The 17,080-nt window shown below is 43.3% G+C and overlaps 1 non-coding gene across 1 annotated transcript; it reads left to right on the top strand.

Annotated features, from left to right (window-relative positions):
• Positions 1-16,730: 16,730 nt before the first annotated feature.
• LOC118146569 (small nucleolar RNA SNORD60) lies at positions 16,731-16,804 on the top strand. Its single transcript, XR_004732424.1, has one exon. It is a non-coding gene; the product is annotated as a small nucleolar RNA SNORD60 (small nucleolar RNA).
• The last annotated feature ends 276 nt before the right edge of the window (positions 16,805-17,080 follow it).

The raw sequence follows: 17,080 nt of genomic DNA, 5'->3' as shown, positions 1-17,080 counted from the left end.
CACATATGTGGTATTTATTAGACCCTCGTGCACACACGTGTGTGTGTGTGTATACACACGTATATGGTATTTATTAGACCCTCGTGCACACACGTGTGTGTGTGTATACACACGTATATGGTATTTATTAGATCTTTTTTGTTTTAGCCCAGACACCCAGCTTATTTGCTAAGGCTTTACTGGGCAGTGCAATCCCAGGGCAGCAAGAGTGAGGGGAAAGGGAAGGAGGCAGGAAAAAACAAAAACTAAATATGATATGGTCCCTTATTGAGCTTTCAAGAACTTTGCAAGAACCCTCAGCTGGCTGCTGTCTTTTGACAGTTGGTTAGGGACTTGGAGGGAGGGATTGTTATCTGAGAATAAGAACCTTTCTCATCTCTTGCCTCTTATTGGTTAAATTTTGCCCCATGGGGGGATATCAGCTTCCTGGCATTTCTGTGCTTTGTTGCCAGCTTCTACAGGGAGCCATTGGTAAAACCAGTTCCCACCCTGCAGCCCAGGGCTTCATCTGGGCCTGGGAGTCGTGGGAAGTGCCATGGCCTATTTGGGTTTATTGATGGAGAAATGGGCCTGAGCCTGAGCCCAGACTTTGTCTGGGGAGGCTGAGGCAGCAGGAAACTAGGTCATGGTGGCAGCAACTGGGACTCCTATTGAGCAAGCAGCCAAGGCCCCTGAGGTGGGGGAATTAGGAATCTAAGCAAACTAGATCTGTTACAATTTTTTCCCACTTAAATATGTGCTGTTAATATGTCCTTAGACATGTATCTGATTACAGCATAGGTATGATTTTTAATGGCAGTACAGTTTCTGATTGGCTATAAACTATGTACTTAATGCCACATTGCTAGACATTTATATTGTTTCCATTTTTGGGGTATTTAGTTCATTCTGATGAACATCATTATACACTTTTTGGACCATATTTCCTTAAGACATGTTTCTAGAAGTAGAAAGGCTATGTTGGAAAGAAAAATCATGCTTTTAAAGTTAAATGAATATTTACATCTTGACTTCTGAGTAAGTTTCTCGAGCACCTGATAGGTTTTCTTGGCCTGCAATGCAGACTTGGTGCAGAGCTCTTCTGAGTAATAGGTGAAGGTGTCCTCAGCCAGCCAGGGATATCATGTCTCAGAGCAAAGCCACTGGTTGAGGAGGCAGGAGACTTGGTTTCAAGTCAAGATAAAATGTCCACAGGACACCTGCAGGTACCAACCATGGGTATCTGGTGGAGGTGAGTCAGTGGATGTTGGGCCTGTGGAACAGCAGAGGACATACATTTGAATGATTAGCCCACCAGAATTGAGATTACTCAAATTCAGATTTATAAGAAAACACAAACAGTCAAAGCAATGCCATGCAAAAAAGACCAAACTGGAGACATCACGTTACCTAACTTAAATTATACTACAAGGCTATAGTAACCCAAACAGCATGGTGCTGGCATTAAAATAGACACATGGGCCAATGGAACAGAATAGAGAACAGTAGAAATAAATAGACATAAAGCTATGTATCTTCAGCCAACTGATCTTTGACAAAGGTGACAAAAAAGCACTATGGAAAGGACACCCTTTTCAATAAAGGGTGCCAGGAAAATTGGATAGCCATATTCAGAAGAATAAAACTGGACCCTTGCCTCTCAAAGCATATAAAAATCTATGCAAGATTGATTAAAGACTTCTTAAACGTAAGGCCCAAAACTATAAAAATACTAGAAGGAAACCTAGGGAGAACTCTGCTGGACATTGGTCTAGGTCATGATTAAGACCTCAAAAACACAAGCAACAAAACCGAAAACAGACAAAACATACTTAATTAAACTAAAAAGCTTCTGTACAGCAAAAGAAATAATCATCCAAGTGAACAGGCAACCTACCGAATGGGAGAAAATATTTGCAAACTATGAAACTGACAGGGGACCAATATCCAGAATTTATAATGAGCTCAAGCAACTCAACAAACACAACAAAACAACCCAATTAGAAAGTGAGCAAAGGACATGAATAGACGTTTTTCAAAGGAAGACACACAAATGACCAAGAAATCTACATTAAAAATGCTTCATATTACCGATGATCAGAGAAATGCAACTTAAAGCCACAACGAGATACCATCTTACACTTGTCAGAGTGGTTATTCTTCAAAAGTAAAATATTACAGACGTTGGGGAGGATGCAGAGATGATGGTGGGAATGTAAATTAGCACGGCCTCTATGGAAAATAGTACGGAGATTTCTCAAAGAACTAAAAACAGAGCCATCATTTGATGGAAGAATCTCACCAGTGGGTACCTACCCAAAGGGAATGAAATCGCTGTATTAAAAAGATACCTGTATTTATGTGTTTATTGCAGCACTATTCATAATAGTAAAGATGGGAAATCAGCTAAGTGTCCATCAATAGATAATTAAAGTATGGTACACAGTGGAATACTATTCAGTCATACAAAGAATAGAATCATGTATTTTGCAGCAACATGGATGGAACCAGAGGCTATTCTCTTAAGTGAAACAGTTCAGAAACTGAAAATTAAATATCACATATTCTCACTTATGAGTGGGAGTTAAGTAATATGTACCCACGGACACAGACTGGAGACTCAGAAGTGTCAGGGGTGGGTGAGAGATGACAAATTACTTCATGGGTATGAAGTATGCTATTTAGGTGATAGTTACACTAAGAGCTCAGACATTGCTATTATCCCTTAAGTGGATACAAATAAAATTGGGAAGTTCTATTTTTATAAGAAAACAAGCAAAAACAGGACAAGTGCTAGTCAAGTAAAACTTACCTTAGAGGCATATCTGTGACTCAGGTTATTGTAATGTGAACTTGGCAAGCCCCTCAGCTTCTCTGGGGTTCAGCATGAGGGGTCACCTTTGTCCATCTTGGGACATCTTCCAGATCTTTTCCTCCCCACGGATCTCATGCTGGGAAACACTTTGTATGTATACATAGCACATTTATGGAACAGCAGTTAATAGTGCTACCACGATGACTTACAGTACCAACCAACAATAGTTTTTAAAATGGATTTTTATTTTATTTTATTTTTTGAGGTGGAGTCTCACTCTGTTGCTCCGGCTGGAGTGCACTGGTGCCATCTCAGCTCATTGCAACCTCTGCCTACTGGGTTCAAGCAATTCTTATGCCTCAGTGTCCCAAGTAGCTGGAATTACAGGTGCCTGCCACCACGCCAGGCTAATTTTTGTATTTTTAATAGAAGTGAGGTTTCACCATGTTGGTCAGTCTAGTCTCAAACTCCTGACCTCAGGTGATCTGCCTGCCTCGGCCTCCCAAAGTGCTGGGATTACAGGTGTGAGCCACTGTACCTAGCCTAAAATGGATATTATTTAATGAGCTTATGCAGCCTTAACTCAGGCAAGTGCATAAGAAATCTATAAAATAGGCTATCATTATTGTCTTTTCAGGCTCCAGTCACGTGGGAACCACTAGACAGGAGGTACTGGGAAGCCTCAAGGTGTCTGCTGGCTTTTTGTTTTGTGGCCATTTACTTCTCCTGGTAGGAAATCATCTTTAACAGCATTTTATAAAGAAGAAAGCTCAGCTCTGAGGGGTGAAAAGAACTGCTTGAGGTTGTGTGCCCTTACAAAAATGCAATAGTTGGTACCGCAGTTGGTCAGACTCCCAGACTGGGTATTAACCATCCACTTTCCACTTGGCTGAGTTGGGGAGGAAGGGTAGTCAGGGAGGGCTCTAAGGAGGAGGTGATCTGAGTCACAGAGGGTAAATTAGATCTTTCCAGGTCATCAAGGACAACAGAGGCTGAGGGAGAGGGCATGCGGAAGATAGGAATTGGCATGGTAGGTAGAAATGAATCTGGATTTAGATAGGAAGAGACCCGAATGTAATGAGACCTTTTTTAGGATTATTGGTTTAAGAAGAAGGGACTGCTGTGTTGTGAACATTTCTGTCTCCTACCAAATTCCTATGTTGAGCTCCTCACCTCCAAGGTGATGGTATCAGGAATTAGGGTCTTTGGGAAGTGATTCAGTCATGGGGGCAAAGCCCTCGTGAGTGGAGTTAGCATCCTCGTGAAATAGGCCAAAGAGAGCTCCCTCATCTCTTCTTCCAAATGAGGACACAGGGAGAAGGCACTGGTAGCTCTGAACCGGGAAATGGGCCCTCACCCGAAAGCAAATGTGCTGGTGCCTTGATATAGGACCTTCCAGCCTCTGCAACTGTGAGAAATGCGTTTTTGTTATTTATCAGCCACCCAGCTGTATTGTCTTTTGTCACAGTCTTTTGTCTTAGAATGGACTAAGAAAAGGACTATTGCAAGAGAGGGAGGGGGCTACTGCCATGGGGGGTGGGGTTATTGTAATGCAGGAGGGTGCTATTGTAATAAAGAGAATAGTACAGCCGTGAGCTCTGCAAGCTGTCTAAGGTAAAGCAAAAAAAAAAAAAATGGTTTTCTTTTATAGGGAGGACTAGACAAGACTAGAAAGAACTGGATGTGTGAGAGCAGGACAAATGGATGACTGACAGTGGGTCAAGGATTATTTTTCCACAAGGTCAGCTGATTCTTAGGAGGGGCCGTTAAGAAGGGGTTGTTTATTGCTCCAATTCTCAAGGGTAAACCAAAGTGTAGGGGCCTGGGGAGAGAAGCCCGAGGAACATTTGGTCTGGGGAGAGAAGCCCGAGGAACATTTTTGTCCAGATTGGAAGAATTTAGCTGATAATTTATGAGACAGAGAATCAACATTCTTTGGGTCTGCGAGGGTCTGTGTCTGGCTTTGTCACAGATAATCAGGGGGTTGCCTATGAGTCTTATTTAAGTCTTATGGGGAAGGGTGGTTCTCTGCAGTGAGCCACCTCCCCTAATACAAAAGCATCAATGGGGGCAGGATTTCTCTTCTGGGACACAGGGCTCAGGTGAAGTTGACCACTGCTGGCAGGAAGAGGTGTGAGCATTTAGGAAAATGCAGCAGAGGATGATCCATGGGGGAGGCTGGATTCAGTCCCACCTGAGCTGCAGCATTTAGCAAACAAGGAACAAGACGAAGAATGGAGCATGGGTGCTGTGGCCTTGTGCTTGTTCTCGTCACGCTCACCTGCACACATGGCTTCTTTTGGCTGGGCCTCGACTCTCAGGAGCCCTTCTCTTGGAACTGTCGGTCCCTGGCTTGGCATTCTCTCCAAAACAAAGCAGGAAGGCGTAGCTGAAGAATCCTGTGACCACCAGTGGGAGCTCACCTTCACAAACAAACTCCTTGCTGGGCCTTTGGGTTGGCGATTTGCCCAGACAAAAAAGCTTAAGACTTTGAAGCTGTATTGCTTTGAGGCACCCAACGCGTGAGTTAGGTCGCAGAGAAAGTCCTGCAAGTGTGTTTGAATGAGATCACCTTTTGGACTTGCTCAAGGTCCTTCAGCTCTTTAGTTCCCATATTTGATGGTGAAAATGGACTCAGCAGCTATTGCCGTTTGGCAAAAGGTACTTGGTCTGTTTGGTAAGTTGCATATTTCAATTAGAAGCTGGTGCTTAACTATAATTTTCCATCACACCAGTTGGTCTTTGCCTTGAAAGAGCCATTTAATTATCTTTGTTTAAGACCTACAGGGTGTAAATGGAAGTGTCTATAAAGGAAGGCTTCTTAAAAAACATGACAAGTTTTGGGCAAAACACCAAATTTTTTTTCTTTTTGGTTGATAGAAAGGTTTCAAGGGCTCCTTTTGATGCAAGCTGGAAGAAAGGGATTGCAGGGCTCCTGGGATGCCTTGGGAACCCATTTGGAGAGGAATCCCGAATGGTAACAGCTGGCGGGGTGGGAGTGCACCCCGTGGGGTCACAGGTGTGAGGCGCTCCAGCAGTGTAGCAAAGCCCAGTGGGATCCAACCACCAGCTCCCCTGTTTGTTGGGTCCTAGTTACAGAGATTATGCTACAGCCTTGGGGGTATTTTTCTTTCACCATCAAGCAATCCTTGTGTCGAGTACATGACTGACTTTAACTTTATGAAAATTCTATAAAGGAGGCACTAGTGGTATCTGCAATTTACAGATGTCCCTAAAATATAAGCTCTGGAGGGCAGGAATTTTTGTCTGTTTTAACCCCTGTTATGTTCCAGCACTCCTAAAACACCTGGCGCCGGGTAGGTGACGTGCCAGGGAGCAGGGCTAGGGCGAGGACTGGGCATGTCCTTCTCTTTCTGTTTGTCACATTGCATGCCTTTGTCATTAACATTTCCACCTTCTGCAAGAATGTGACCAATCTGATGACTTTGAAGCCCCCTCCCCAAAATGGACTCCATGAGTCTGTGAAAAGTCACCTCTGAAGTGAGGATCTTACCTGGCATTATTCTGTTCTGACCTTTAGGTAGGAGCTTTTGCATACTTGGCCTCTGTGGCTGGGAGAGGGTTTTCTTTGCTTTCCTTGGAGTTACCCGAAAGTTCGGGCCCATCCTGGCTTCCCATGCCATACTGAGAGGCTGTTCAGGGGCCGGGACCACTTGGGCACCTGGTGAGTGTCCCGAGTCTATCTGGGGTGGATACCAGTGCAGACTTGAGTCCTGGCCCTGGCCTCTCCCAGTTCTCCTGAGGCTCCTCTGAGCTGAATGGTTCTCTCCATGACACTCAAGCCTGCACTGATTTGTCCTCTTCCCACCCTCCCTCATGCCCAGGCAGTGCTAGCTCAGGCCCTGCTCCTCATGCTGCCCACATGGAATACTGTCTGTGCCTTTTGTCCGTGATTACTGACACCCCAGCTGCCATCACAGCTCAAGAGAAGCCTTCTCATTCACCTTCCAGCTCACAGGATCACTCATTTCTCCTTTTCCTTCCTTTTTCTCTTAGTGTCTGGACCCAATTACTTCCACCCTGTACCATTGCTTCCTGTTTTTCATTGTCCTTCATCAAGCTTTAGCTGTGGATTCTACATCCACGTGTGCGTGGATCTGAGGTGTTCTTGGCTTGATGGAGCCACCCTGCTCCCCAGGCAGAGCGAGAGGCCTGCTCTTGGAAGCACCTCTGTTGTACGGTGTGCTGACATGATGGCCTCCTCCACTGGATGGTTTTCTTAAAGTAGGTGCCATAGATTATTTTCTTGATAGCACCAGTGGCAGACTAGTGCCTGGCACATGAAGATACTTAATTAATGTTTCTGGAGTGATATAAAAAGTTTCCATCTAACGTGAATGCTCTCCTAGCAAGAGGGCTGTTCCCAAGACCCCCTTGAGCACAAAATGGTGTCTAAGAAAGATGAATTACACTGGCCTCTAGTTGGCACCATATGGTGGCAGAGCACTCCCTGTGCTGGAATGTTCTTTGAGTGGCGGAGCACCTAGGCTTTGGCACTACCCTTCTCTCTGGAGCAGAGGGTGGCTATCAGGGAGTCAGGTCCTGTGGTGTAACTCTGTGGGGAGTGACGATGGTGTAGGGTCAAGTATTAGGGGTGAGGGGCTAATTAGTGCCTGGCTCAGTTTAGAATCTCCTTAGGTCCATTTTTATTATTTATCTTTCTTCCCTGGTGCTCCTCAAACTGCTCAATTTAGTTACAAGAATGCCGCAAATTAGCAGCAAAGTGTTTGGGATTCTATTTTCCCATCACTGTTTGGATTTGGCCAGCATGCATATCTGGGCTTTCCTGTTCCGATTTAGCATTTTGAAAAACAAGCTCCTCGTTCTATTAAGATATTATCCTCACTCCACTCGATTCTTAAATAGCTTGGTATGTATCAGCACCTTGCCTATAATTTGATATAATTAAGCCCATCTAGCTCAGAACCAAGTTCAGCATAAGCATTATGGTGGGCATGACGCTCAAACTCTTTGTACTTTCAATTAACTTCATAGACTTTTTATTTTTTATTTTTTGCAAATGGGTTGGCTGGATTTCAGAGTTCTGTGAGTTCTTTGAACTTTGGAAATTAAGCAACATACTTCAAAATAATGCATATGTACAAGAGGAAGTGTCAAGAGGAATTTAAAAATATTTTGAACTAAATGAAAATGAGACTAGAACTTATGAAAATCTGTGGAATGCGGTAAAAGCAGTGCTTGGAGGAAAACGCATGGCATTAAATGAATGCATTAGAAAATAAGAAAGCTATAATATCAACAACCTCACCTTCCATCTTAGCAAACTAGAGAAGGAAGTACAATTTAAATCCAAAGAAAAGAAAAATGAAAATTGGAGCAGGTAAACCCAGAGTCAGAAGTCTCCTAAGATTAGGATGGTGTAAAGCCAGGAGTGGCTGCAACTCTCTCTATTCCCCCAAAAGAAACTGCAAAGAGAGGATTACTTCATGAGGAGGCTACATTGCTACAAGAAGAGGCTTGGAGCCAATAAATCATATTTCCCTACTTCCTCTTCCAAAAATCTCCCTCAACATAAATCTTCCAAACAGTCACTGATATGGTTTGGCTCTATGCCCCCACCCAAATCTCACTTTGAATTGTAACTCCATGTGTTGGAGGAAGGGCCTGGTGGGAGGTGATTGAACCATGGGGGCACACTTTTCCTTGCTGTTCTTGTGACAGTGAATGAATTCTCAGGAGATCTCGTTGTTAAAAAGTGTGTGGCACCTCCGCCTTCTCTCTCTCTCCCTCCTGACACCATGTAAGACCTGCCTGCTTCCCCTTTGCCTTCTGCCATGATTGTAAGTTTCCCGAGGCCTCCCCAGCCATGCTTCCTTTACAGCCTGTAGAACTGTGTATCAATTAAATCTATTTTCTTCATTAGGGGGAAAAAAAAGATAAAGTAGCGTATTCTAAATTATTAGGCTCAGAGATTTGATACCAGCCTCTTTTCCTGGAACAGAAGGGGACCTGGAAATGGCATCTCATGGTGAAGAGCCTTCTGGGTGAGAAGCTTCTATTTTCTGTGTCATTATGTAAATATAATGCAGCTGTTACCATTAGGCAGACGATACCTTTAGATCTTACAGAGCAGGATGTTAGCCAGCAGCGGTAATGCTAATTATCTGTGCCCCCACCTACATGCAATTGGTGCTTTTAAGACCCAAATATCCAGAATGTCATTGGCAGTTCAGTTAGTGTCACCTTTTTTGGTAAGAAACATGGAAATGAATCCAAAATGTCACATACATTGGCAAGAGGCCCTCAGACCAGGAGCACAAATCATGGCATCTAAGGACATCTGAGAAGTTAGACCAGCCTTTCTTCTCTAGAACATGGGGATTCCCTCAAATAAGTACCCTGGGGGTTCTGTTCCTGTTGTCATTGTATGAATGCTCTAGTAGCTATGATTCTAAGTCCGCTCAAGTGATCTTGCACATGGTGAAAAGCCTCACACTCCAAGATTTTGTTTCCAAAGGAATTGTCTCCAAAGAAACAATTGCAACTCTGAAGGCATATTTTATTAACCTCAAAAATGTAGTGTGTGAACTGTAGACTTGGGAGCATTTGTTTGACACTTCAGTGAATTCGTATGTACAGGTACTCCCACCTGGGAGCAAAACTGAGTGCTTGCTTTCACCGGGCACCAGCCTCCTCTCTGTGGGTGGTGCCCGGTTAACAGAGAGGCCGTGGTAAAAATTCCAGGTGTGAGTCCGTCTGGAACAACTGGTTTTCTGTGATAAAGGAGTTCCACTGAGCTCCAGAATATCTTATATGTCATCCACTCTTCTTCCCAGCTAGGGCCTCAAGTTTCCCAAGTGCCTGAGAGTGTCTGACTGTTTCATTCCTGGGAGGACAGTGCAGGCTCATACTCATGAGCCATCTGGGGCTCAGAAGCCATTTTTTCTTCCCCAGTGGCCCCATGATACTCTTTTTCCCAGATGCCATCATCCAGGAAGGTCAAGAGTTCCTCCTGAGTCCCTCTTCTCTGGGTCTTATGGTCCCTGGGACCCCAAACTTCAATTTGTCTCAGAAGCTTTAAAATGCCACATCTCATCGCTATCACAGGATTCAGAGCCATTTTATGTTTGAAGCATGTTAGAAATTGTTCTTTTTTATAAAAATGACTTTTCTCATCCTCAGCCTTGGGCTATTGAATTTATTGCCTCTCTCTTCCTGTAGGTGTAAATGAATAAATTAACATAGTGTTTTCTCCTAATTGCTTGATTGCAATTAATTGCCTTTGTGCATCTGAGCACTCAGTTTTCAGTGTGAAGGGAGAACGATAGAAAGGAATGTGGTAACTGTTCTGGATTTTAAAATGTTCCCTGAGTTTTTGGAATTCAGTGATCTAGTAGCATGCATCAGCACCAGACAGTCCCAGACCTGCCTGGGCTTCTATGTTTAGAAAATGTACTGTGTTGTTTGGGTGTTTGGTGTAATCCAGGGCTGCCCTATCCAACATGGAGCCCACCAGCTGCATGTGGCTATGGAGCACTGGAAATATGTTGCAAGTATGAAACACAACCTGGATCTCAATCACCAAGATGGAAAAAGAAAATGTAAAAATGTCTCATTAATATTATTTATATTGATCACATGTTATAAGAATAATATTCTGGATATGTTGAGCAAAATAGAATAAATCATTAAAAGGACCTTCACCTGTTTCCTTTTTTTAAAAAAAATGGGGCTACTAGAAAATTTAAGTTATGTGTGTGGCTAACATTACTTCTATTGGGCAGGGTTGGTCTAGATAGTTCATGTTATTGTGCAATGCAAGGAAGAGATCAATCCTCTTCAAAAATGGCGTCAAATCATCACCGTAGGCTTGTTCACACTTCCGGTTACCCACTACATAGGACGCTTCCATGCTGTATCGATTTACCTGAAACTGTTTTCAATACCCAGGCTATAATGCTCTTTGAAGAGTCATAGCATTTTATACAAGATATCTTGGAATTTTCTGACGCACGTGGAATCTAGCTGGTTATTCATATTGTCTTGATCTTCCTGACAACCAGGAGGAATTCCACAGTAAAGGGTTCCATCATAAGTTTGTAGGAGCCACACATCTGTTTATTAAAGGCAACAGGTGGTGCCTTTATTTTGGTCTATGAAAATAAAAAATAAATCAACTGGATATGTTGGTTGGAATCACATTTTTGAAATATGTATTCAGTATCTGGGTAAAACCGGACAAATTTCAAAATGCAGAAAAGCCTGTGTTACAGAAGACAATACAATTAAGTTCAGAAAAATATTACTGTGGAAATAAGAAAGTGTTCAGGAAACTCGGAATGTAATTTATAAATCGATGTATCCTGTATAACATAAATTGCACAAGCAGAATCCTCTGATGGACTCATTGTAGGACATCAGCTCCCTCAAAGTACCTTCTTTTTCAGATACTTCCAGGCTATTTCTGAGTTGCTCAAGGGTTTCCAGATTTAGCAAGTAAAAATACAGAATGCCCGATTAAATTCAAGTATCAAATTCAAAGGTAAATAATGACAAATTTCTAGTGTAAGTATGCACCATGCAATATTTGGGTCCTCTTACACAAACAATTGTTCACTATTAAGCTGAAACAATTATTTTACATGAGGCTCTGCAGATGTGGTTAAGAGTTTTCCCTTGGGGAGACTTTCTTGGATTATCCAGGTACGCCCAACATATTCGTAAGGCAAGAAGGTCAGAGTCAGAGAAGGAGATGTGTCTGTGGATGCAGAGGTTGGTGTCAGGCAGCCATAAGCAAGGAATGCAGGATCCCCCAGCAGGTGGAAAGTACAAAGAAACACATTCTCCCCTAAGGCCTCTGGGAGACACAGGCCTTGATTTCAGCCCTATGAGACACTGTTTGGTGACTTCGGACTTACAGAAGTGTAGGAGTAAATTTGTATTCTGTGAAGTCACTAAGTCTTGCTCATTTGTTTCAAGAGCAATAGGAATCTTATACAAGGGTTGAGCTGGATTTTCCCATGGGTTCCTCTAGGTTCTACAGCACAACAAAGACCAGGTTCCAACTTCCAGAAAAATATTGACTGAGCCATGTTGATAGGCAACCACTGTGACTGACCTCTGTGATTGACCCTTATGATTGCCCATAGGTAATTCGAGTCACTTAAAACCCCTGCACAGGGCCTGTCCCAGCCCTGCCTGACCTTGGCTCCCAGCATGCTTCTGTCTCACAGCTGTACATTTACAAGTCAAACTGGTCCTGGATCCCAAGACTAGGAGGACATTTCCCCTCTTACCCGAGTAGATGTCCACCCAGATTTGATCTCTTTAGGGCCACTGTTTTGCCCCATCACCAGCCACAGGACATGCATACATTTCTCTAAGCTGGGCTACCTGGTCTTAAATCCTGCCTGTGTTCCAGGCTGGGCTGGGTGAGATGAGCCTGGAGTCCTGGTGAGTCCCCCATCTTGGGGTGGGTGAGACACAACCCTGTGTGTCTTTCCTATAGACCTGGATATCTCATCCTTATAGTCCAACAGTTGCTCTAAGAACATGCTCGCGGCTCTGTAAGGCACAAAAGAATATATGGGCAAAGGGCAGCTTCAGCCATCACTTAGGAGGGAAACACGTTTCTGTCACCAACACCCTGCAGAGTTGGCAGCTCTGCCCACAAAAATAGCAGCATCTGAGATGACTATGCAGAGGTCCTTGGCACTCCGAAGCCACATTTTCTCACACCTGTCCTTTCCAGTAGTCTCTTTGCTCCATGAATTTCGAACGGACCTTTGGCATGTTTCCCCAGAACTAAGAACAGATTACATCAAAATTCAAATTCAAGCACATCCCACTCAGGAAGAAAACCGTTCATACATGAAAACAAGTTTCCTAGTTTCTCTTCATTTGGCTTCAAACAACCCTTAGCCACCCATCTCACCTCAGGCTACCCCATTATGCGCTTTTGGAGTGAAATGGACTTGGGTGTCATGTCCCAGACCCTAGAGGGAGGAACCATCCAGAAACGTAGAGGAGCTGATTTTAGAGCATACCAGGGGCTGGTGACTCACGGGTTTGTAGAGCAAGTGACATTAGCCTCAGGCTATTTGTAAGTTACAGCAATACATTACTGGCAAGTTATTTAGTATGGCTACTCTAGTGGGTGAGTTTTCCAATATTTTTCTCTTCTTTCAGCTATTTCTTAATTTCTTCCTAAAAAGAAAAAAAAATGCTATTAAGCAAGAGTGCCATAGGTCTGTACCTTACTCAGAGTTGGTGCTCAAAAAACATTTTAAATATGAGGTGGTTGAGAGGAAGCTGAGGAAGAGGACCCACTTGGGGAGTGTGTTTAAGATTTCCAGGGAGCGGCTGGGGAAGAACGGAGAGGAAAAGACTGAGCCATCAAGGACATTAACCCTGAGTGAAGAAGATGCTGGTGGTTGCTCTCGTTCCAGTTTCTTGCAGTTTTTCCATAGGGCTTGGGAGAACAGAAAATCTGACCAGCTTGAAGTTCCTATAGAGAAAGTGAGAAGAGAAGGAACCCATTGCAGAGGCAGGGGCCATTTCCTCTCTAATCTTTTGTGGGCTTGTTCAAGATAAAGTCTTCCCTTGGCAGAGAGGTAGAGGAGGAGTTGCAAGCTCCGCTCACAGTCATAGTCGTTCTCTCCAATCATTAAAAACAGGCCTGGTGTGGTGGCTCACGCCTGTAATCCCAGCACTTTGGGAGGCCAAGGCAGGTGGATCATCTGAAGTCAGGAGTTTGAGACCAGCCTGGCCAACATGGCAAAACCCTGTCTATACTAAAAATACACAAATTAGCCAGGCATGCCTGTCATCTCAACTACTTGTGCGGCTGAGGCAGGATAATTGCTTGAACCCAGGAGGCAGAGGTTGCAGTGAGCCAAGATCATGCTGCTGTAATCCAGAGTGGGTGACAGAGACAGACTCTGTCTGAAAAAAAAAATTCACTGGGGAGAATTTCCCAGGAAAACATACTTTCTTTTTGATAATTAGAGGTAATATTGAAGGAGAGGCTATATGAAACTCAGGAAAGCCCCAGGATCTGGGCACGTTCCCCAAGGTTTCAGCAAATCCAGTTTCTGCTTTGGCAGGTCCCAAGAGTCTGTCTGCTCAGAGCCACTCGGAGTGCATAACTCTGCCCTTCCCTTGATTTCCACACTTGAGGCATTTGTGGGGATGGTGGGCTTGAAGGAAATCTGGGGAGACAGAATTGATTTGCAACTCAAAATTGAATATTATAATAGCTGTTCTCTGTGTTGAAGTCCCTGGGCTGCCTTCCTTCAGTCTCTCTCCAGCTTCTCTCCTTTCCTTGAGTCCCTCATACAGAGCAGCTCACCTGTGTCATTTGTTAACTTGTTCTAAGTCAACCTGAGGGTCTTTCCTTCAACCCCACAAGCAGCTTATCAAGATATTTTCCTAAATAATGAGAGCAAGCCCCCACCACCTCAAAAGAGAATGTTAGTGCTTTCATTCTGATAACTTTTAAAATCCCACTATGCAAATTAATATGGTATATCCACACTTTAAAATTACATATTATGAAGCACCATTTTTCTGGTAACATATATGAAAATTCAGTCTTGAGTTAGCTTAGTAACAACTTCACCATTTTGTTCTATCATTATTATAATGGATTAAAAAGATTCAATGAGAAAGTGCAGTAGTGCACAAGATTATCTTATTATCTTCATTAAATATTGCCTAAGAAAGTGATAATTATTGTAGTCAAACTGTCAAAACCAAAATGAGTCACAAGACAAATATTGTAGTTAAACCCTCTAGTTCCTCCAGCGCAGGCATTTGCCTAGAAAATACAGGTTTCTTAACTCTTCTAATTAATAGGGAAACACTTTCTCAGGTGTGATAGACATACATGATCCCTTACCAAGATATTCCACTTAAGGAAACTTGCAGGTTGTGGATGTAAACTATTTATGGTCATATAATGCCATTTTCTAAAAGGAAATTTTGAGAAATATTCAAAAAGACTAGAGGCTGCATAATTTGCAGTCAAGACATGCCACCCTGGAGTATTTCTAAACACATTTATAAGCATACATGCCAGAGACATTTGCATATTATAATTTTTAATTGGTCTCATGATTCCACATGGAAACCTTTAGTTGAAGGGAAATTCTACTCCTCCTTCCTCTAGAAAAGAAAACTTCTTATAATGCCTTCGTAGGCTGGCTTACAAAAGAGAAGAGCAGAAGCTTGAATTATGTTTTGTTTTGTTTAGCAAATATGTGACTTTTTCCTGTAGAGCAAGCATCAAGTGACATTCAATATGTGGCAGCTCACTGACGTCACCTCCTCAGCACTTCTTCATCCTTTGTCCTCTGACATCCAAGGACCAGACCAGGACAGGCTGTGTAATCTGTGGGGCCCAGTGCAAAATGAAAATATGGGGCTCTTTGTTAAAAAATTAGAAATTTCAACATGGCAGCAGTCAAGCATTAAGCCAGTGCTCTGTTCTGGGCACTGGGCCATGTATACCTCCCCATGTTGCGTGCTCTTGAAGCTGGCCCTGTTCGGAGTCTGTTTGGCTCTCTCCACCTTATCAATGTGCAGACTTGTCCAATTCACTTTACTTTAATAAATCTTCTATTTCTACACTGGAAATGAAATTAACTCTTTCCCTGGCCATAGAAACAGGAGACCCCAAGCTTTCAGGGAACTGAAACATTAGGAGGAGCAGCTCTCCTGTGGCTTCTTCAGTTTATTACTGTGTTAGTCTGTTCCTTGCTGTAAGAAAAGACATACCTGAGACTAGTAACTTACAAAGAAAAGAGGTTTAATTGACTCACAGTTCTGCATGGCTTGGGAGGCCTCAGGAAACTTACAATCGTGGCAGAAGGGAAAACAAACACGTCCTTGTTCACATGGTGGCAGAAAGGAGAAATGCTGAGCAAAAGTGGGGAAGTTCCCTTATAAAACCATTAGATCTTGTGAGAACTGACTCACTATCATGAGAACAGCATGAGGGCAACCACCCCCTACCCCATGATTAAATTACCTCCCACCAGTGCCTCCCATAACACATGGGGATTATGGGAACTACAATTCAAGATGAGATTTGGGTGGGGACACAGCCAAACCATGTGGCTTGTATCACTGCTAATTAAATATTCAAGCAGTATTTCTCCTTTGGGCATTTTATAGTTCACAGACATCCCCTTATCTAACATTGTTCTATTGTTCCATGTGAATTGGATTATTATTCTTTCCTGAAGTTTCAAGACGGGTGTTGTGGTCACCAGACACCTGGGAAGTCTACTTAGATGATTCAAAAAATTTTAAGAGAATAAAAACATTAGAAGAAAGGCATCATGGCTCATTTCAGAGGAGGTTTTGAATTGACTCCAGGAGAATTTATTTCAGCAAATGAATTTATCATAACAAATAATTATTGCTGGGTACCATGGGATGGGTGGCATTCATTCATTAATGAGTGGGGTATGGCCTGATCTCTAAAGGAATTTATAGTTTCGTGAAAAGAAGGGGTATGTATGCCCATGTTTTAATGAGCATGACAGAAAAGCAGGAATCTGGGAAGGCTTTCTGGCAGGTGGGTAAGAGCTGGGCTTCAAATGATTTTGGCAAACAGAGATGGAAAGTGAGCAAGGATACTCAGAGAAGAACTTGCACGGACAAAGGCCCAGAGGTAGGGAAGCCCAGGGCGTGCTTGGGTAGTGGCAAATACTATGTTTATGAGGGAATATGCAGTCCAGGTGAAGGGGAGTAGGATAGCAAATAAAGCTGCAGAAGTTGGCTCGGACAAGACCCACAAGGGGCTCAGATGCCAAGAGGAGACTGAACTCTATAGAAAGCAACATGAGAAGTGGCTGTGGGGGCTGACAGGTTTTGAATATGGAAATTATATGTTGTAATTTGAGAAGATGGACCAGGCAGTTGTGTTAGAAGAAATAGACACTTGGGAAGCTGTGACGAATTGCTTTAATTTCTGACACCTCGTGTGAAAGCTGCACTTGCAGTCTTGCATGACTGAGGCTTGGGGGAGAAAAAAAAGTAAGAAAAAAGAGAGATACTTGGGGTGGGAGGCAAGGCAGTTGGAAGGTTAGCATTTGGGAGAACTGCAATAATGGCTTGAGGGTGATTAGCAGCAAAAAGAATGACATAGTTCCCAGGGCTAGCAGAGAATGCAAGGGGGAATGCAGATGACTCCACGGTTTTCAGCTTGGGTGGCTGAAAGGATGTTGGCCCGCCTGATAGAAATACAGAGTTCGAGGTAGAAGGTGGTGTGAGGGGCATAAGCTTCTCAGTGGCCAA

Source organism: Callithrix jacchus, chromosome 12 (genome assembly GCF_049354715.1).
Source record: "Callithrix jacchus isolate 240 chromosome 12, calJac240_pri, whole genome shotgun sequence".
Classification (NCBI taxonomy): Eukaryota; Metazoa; Chordata; class Mammalia; order Primates; family Cebidae; genus Callithrix; species Callithrix jacchus.
Note: the sequence above shows the minus strand (reverse complement) of the source record. Positions and strands in the feature narration are given on the sequence as shown.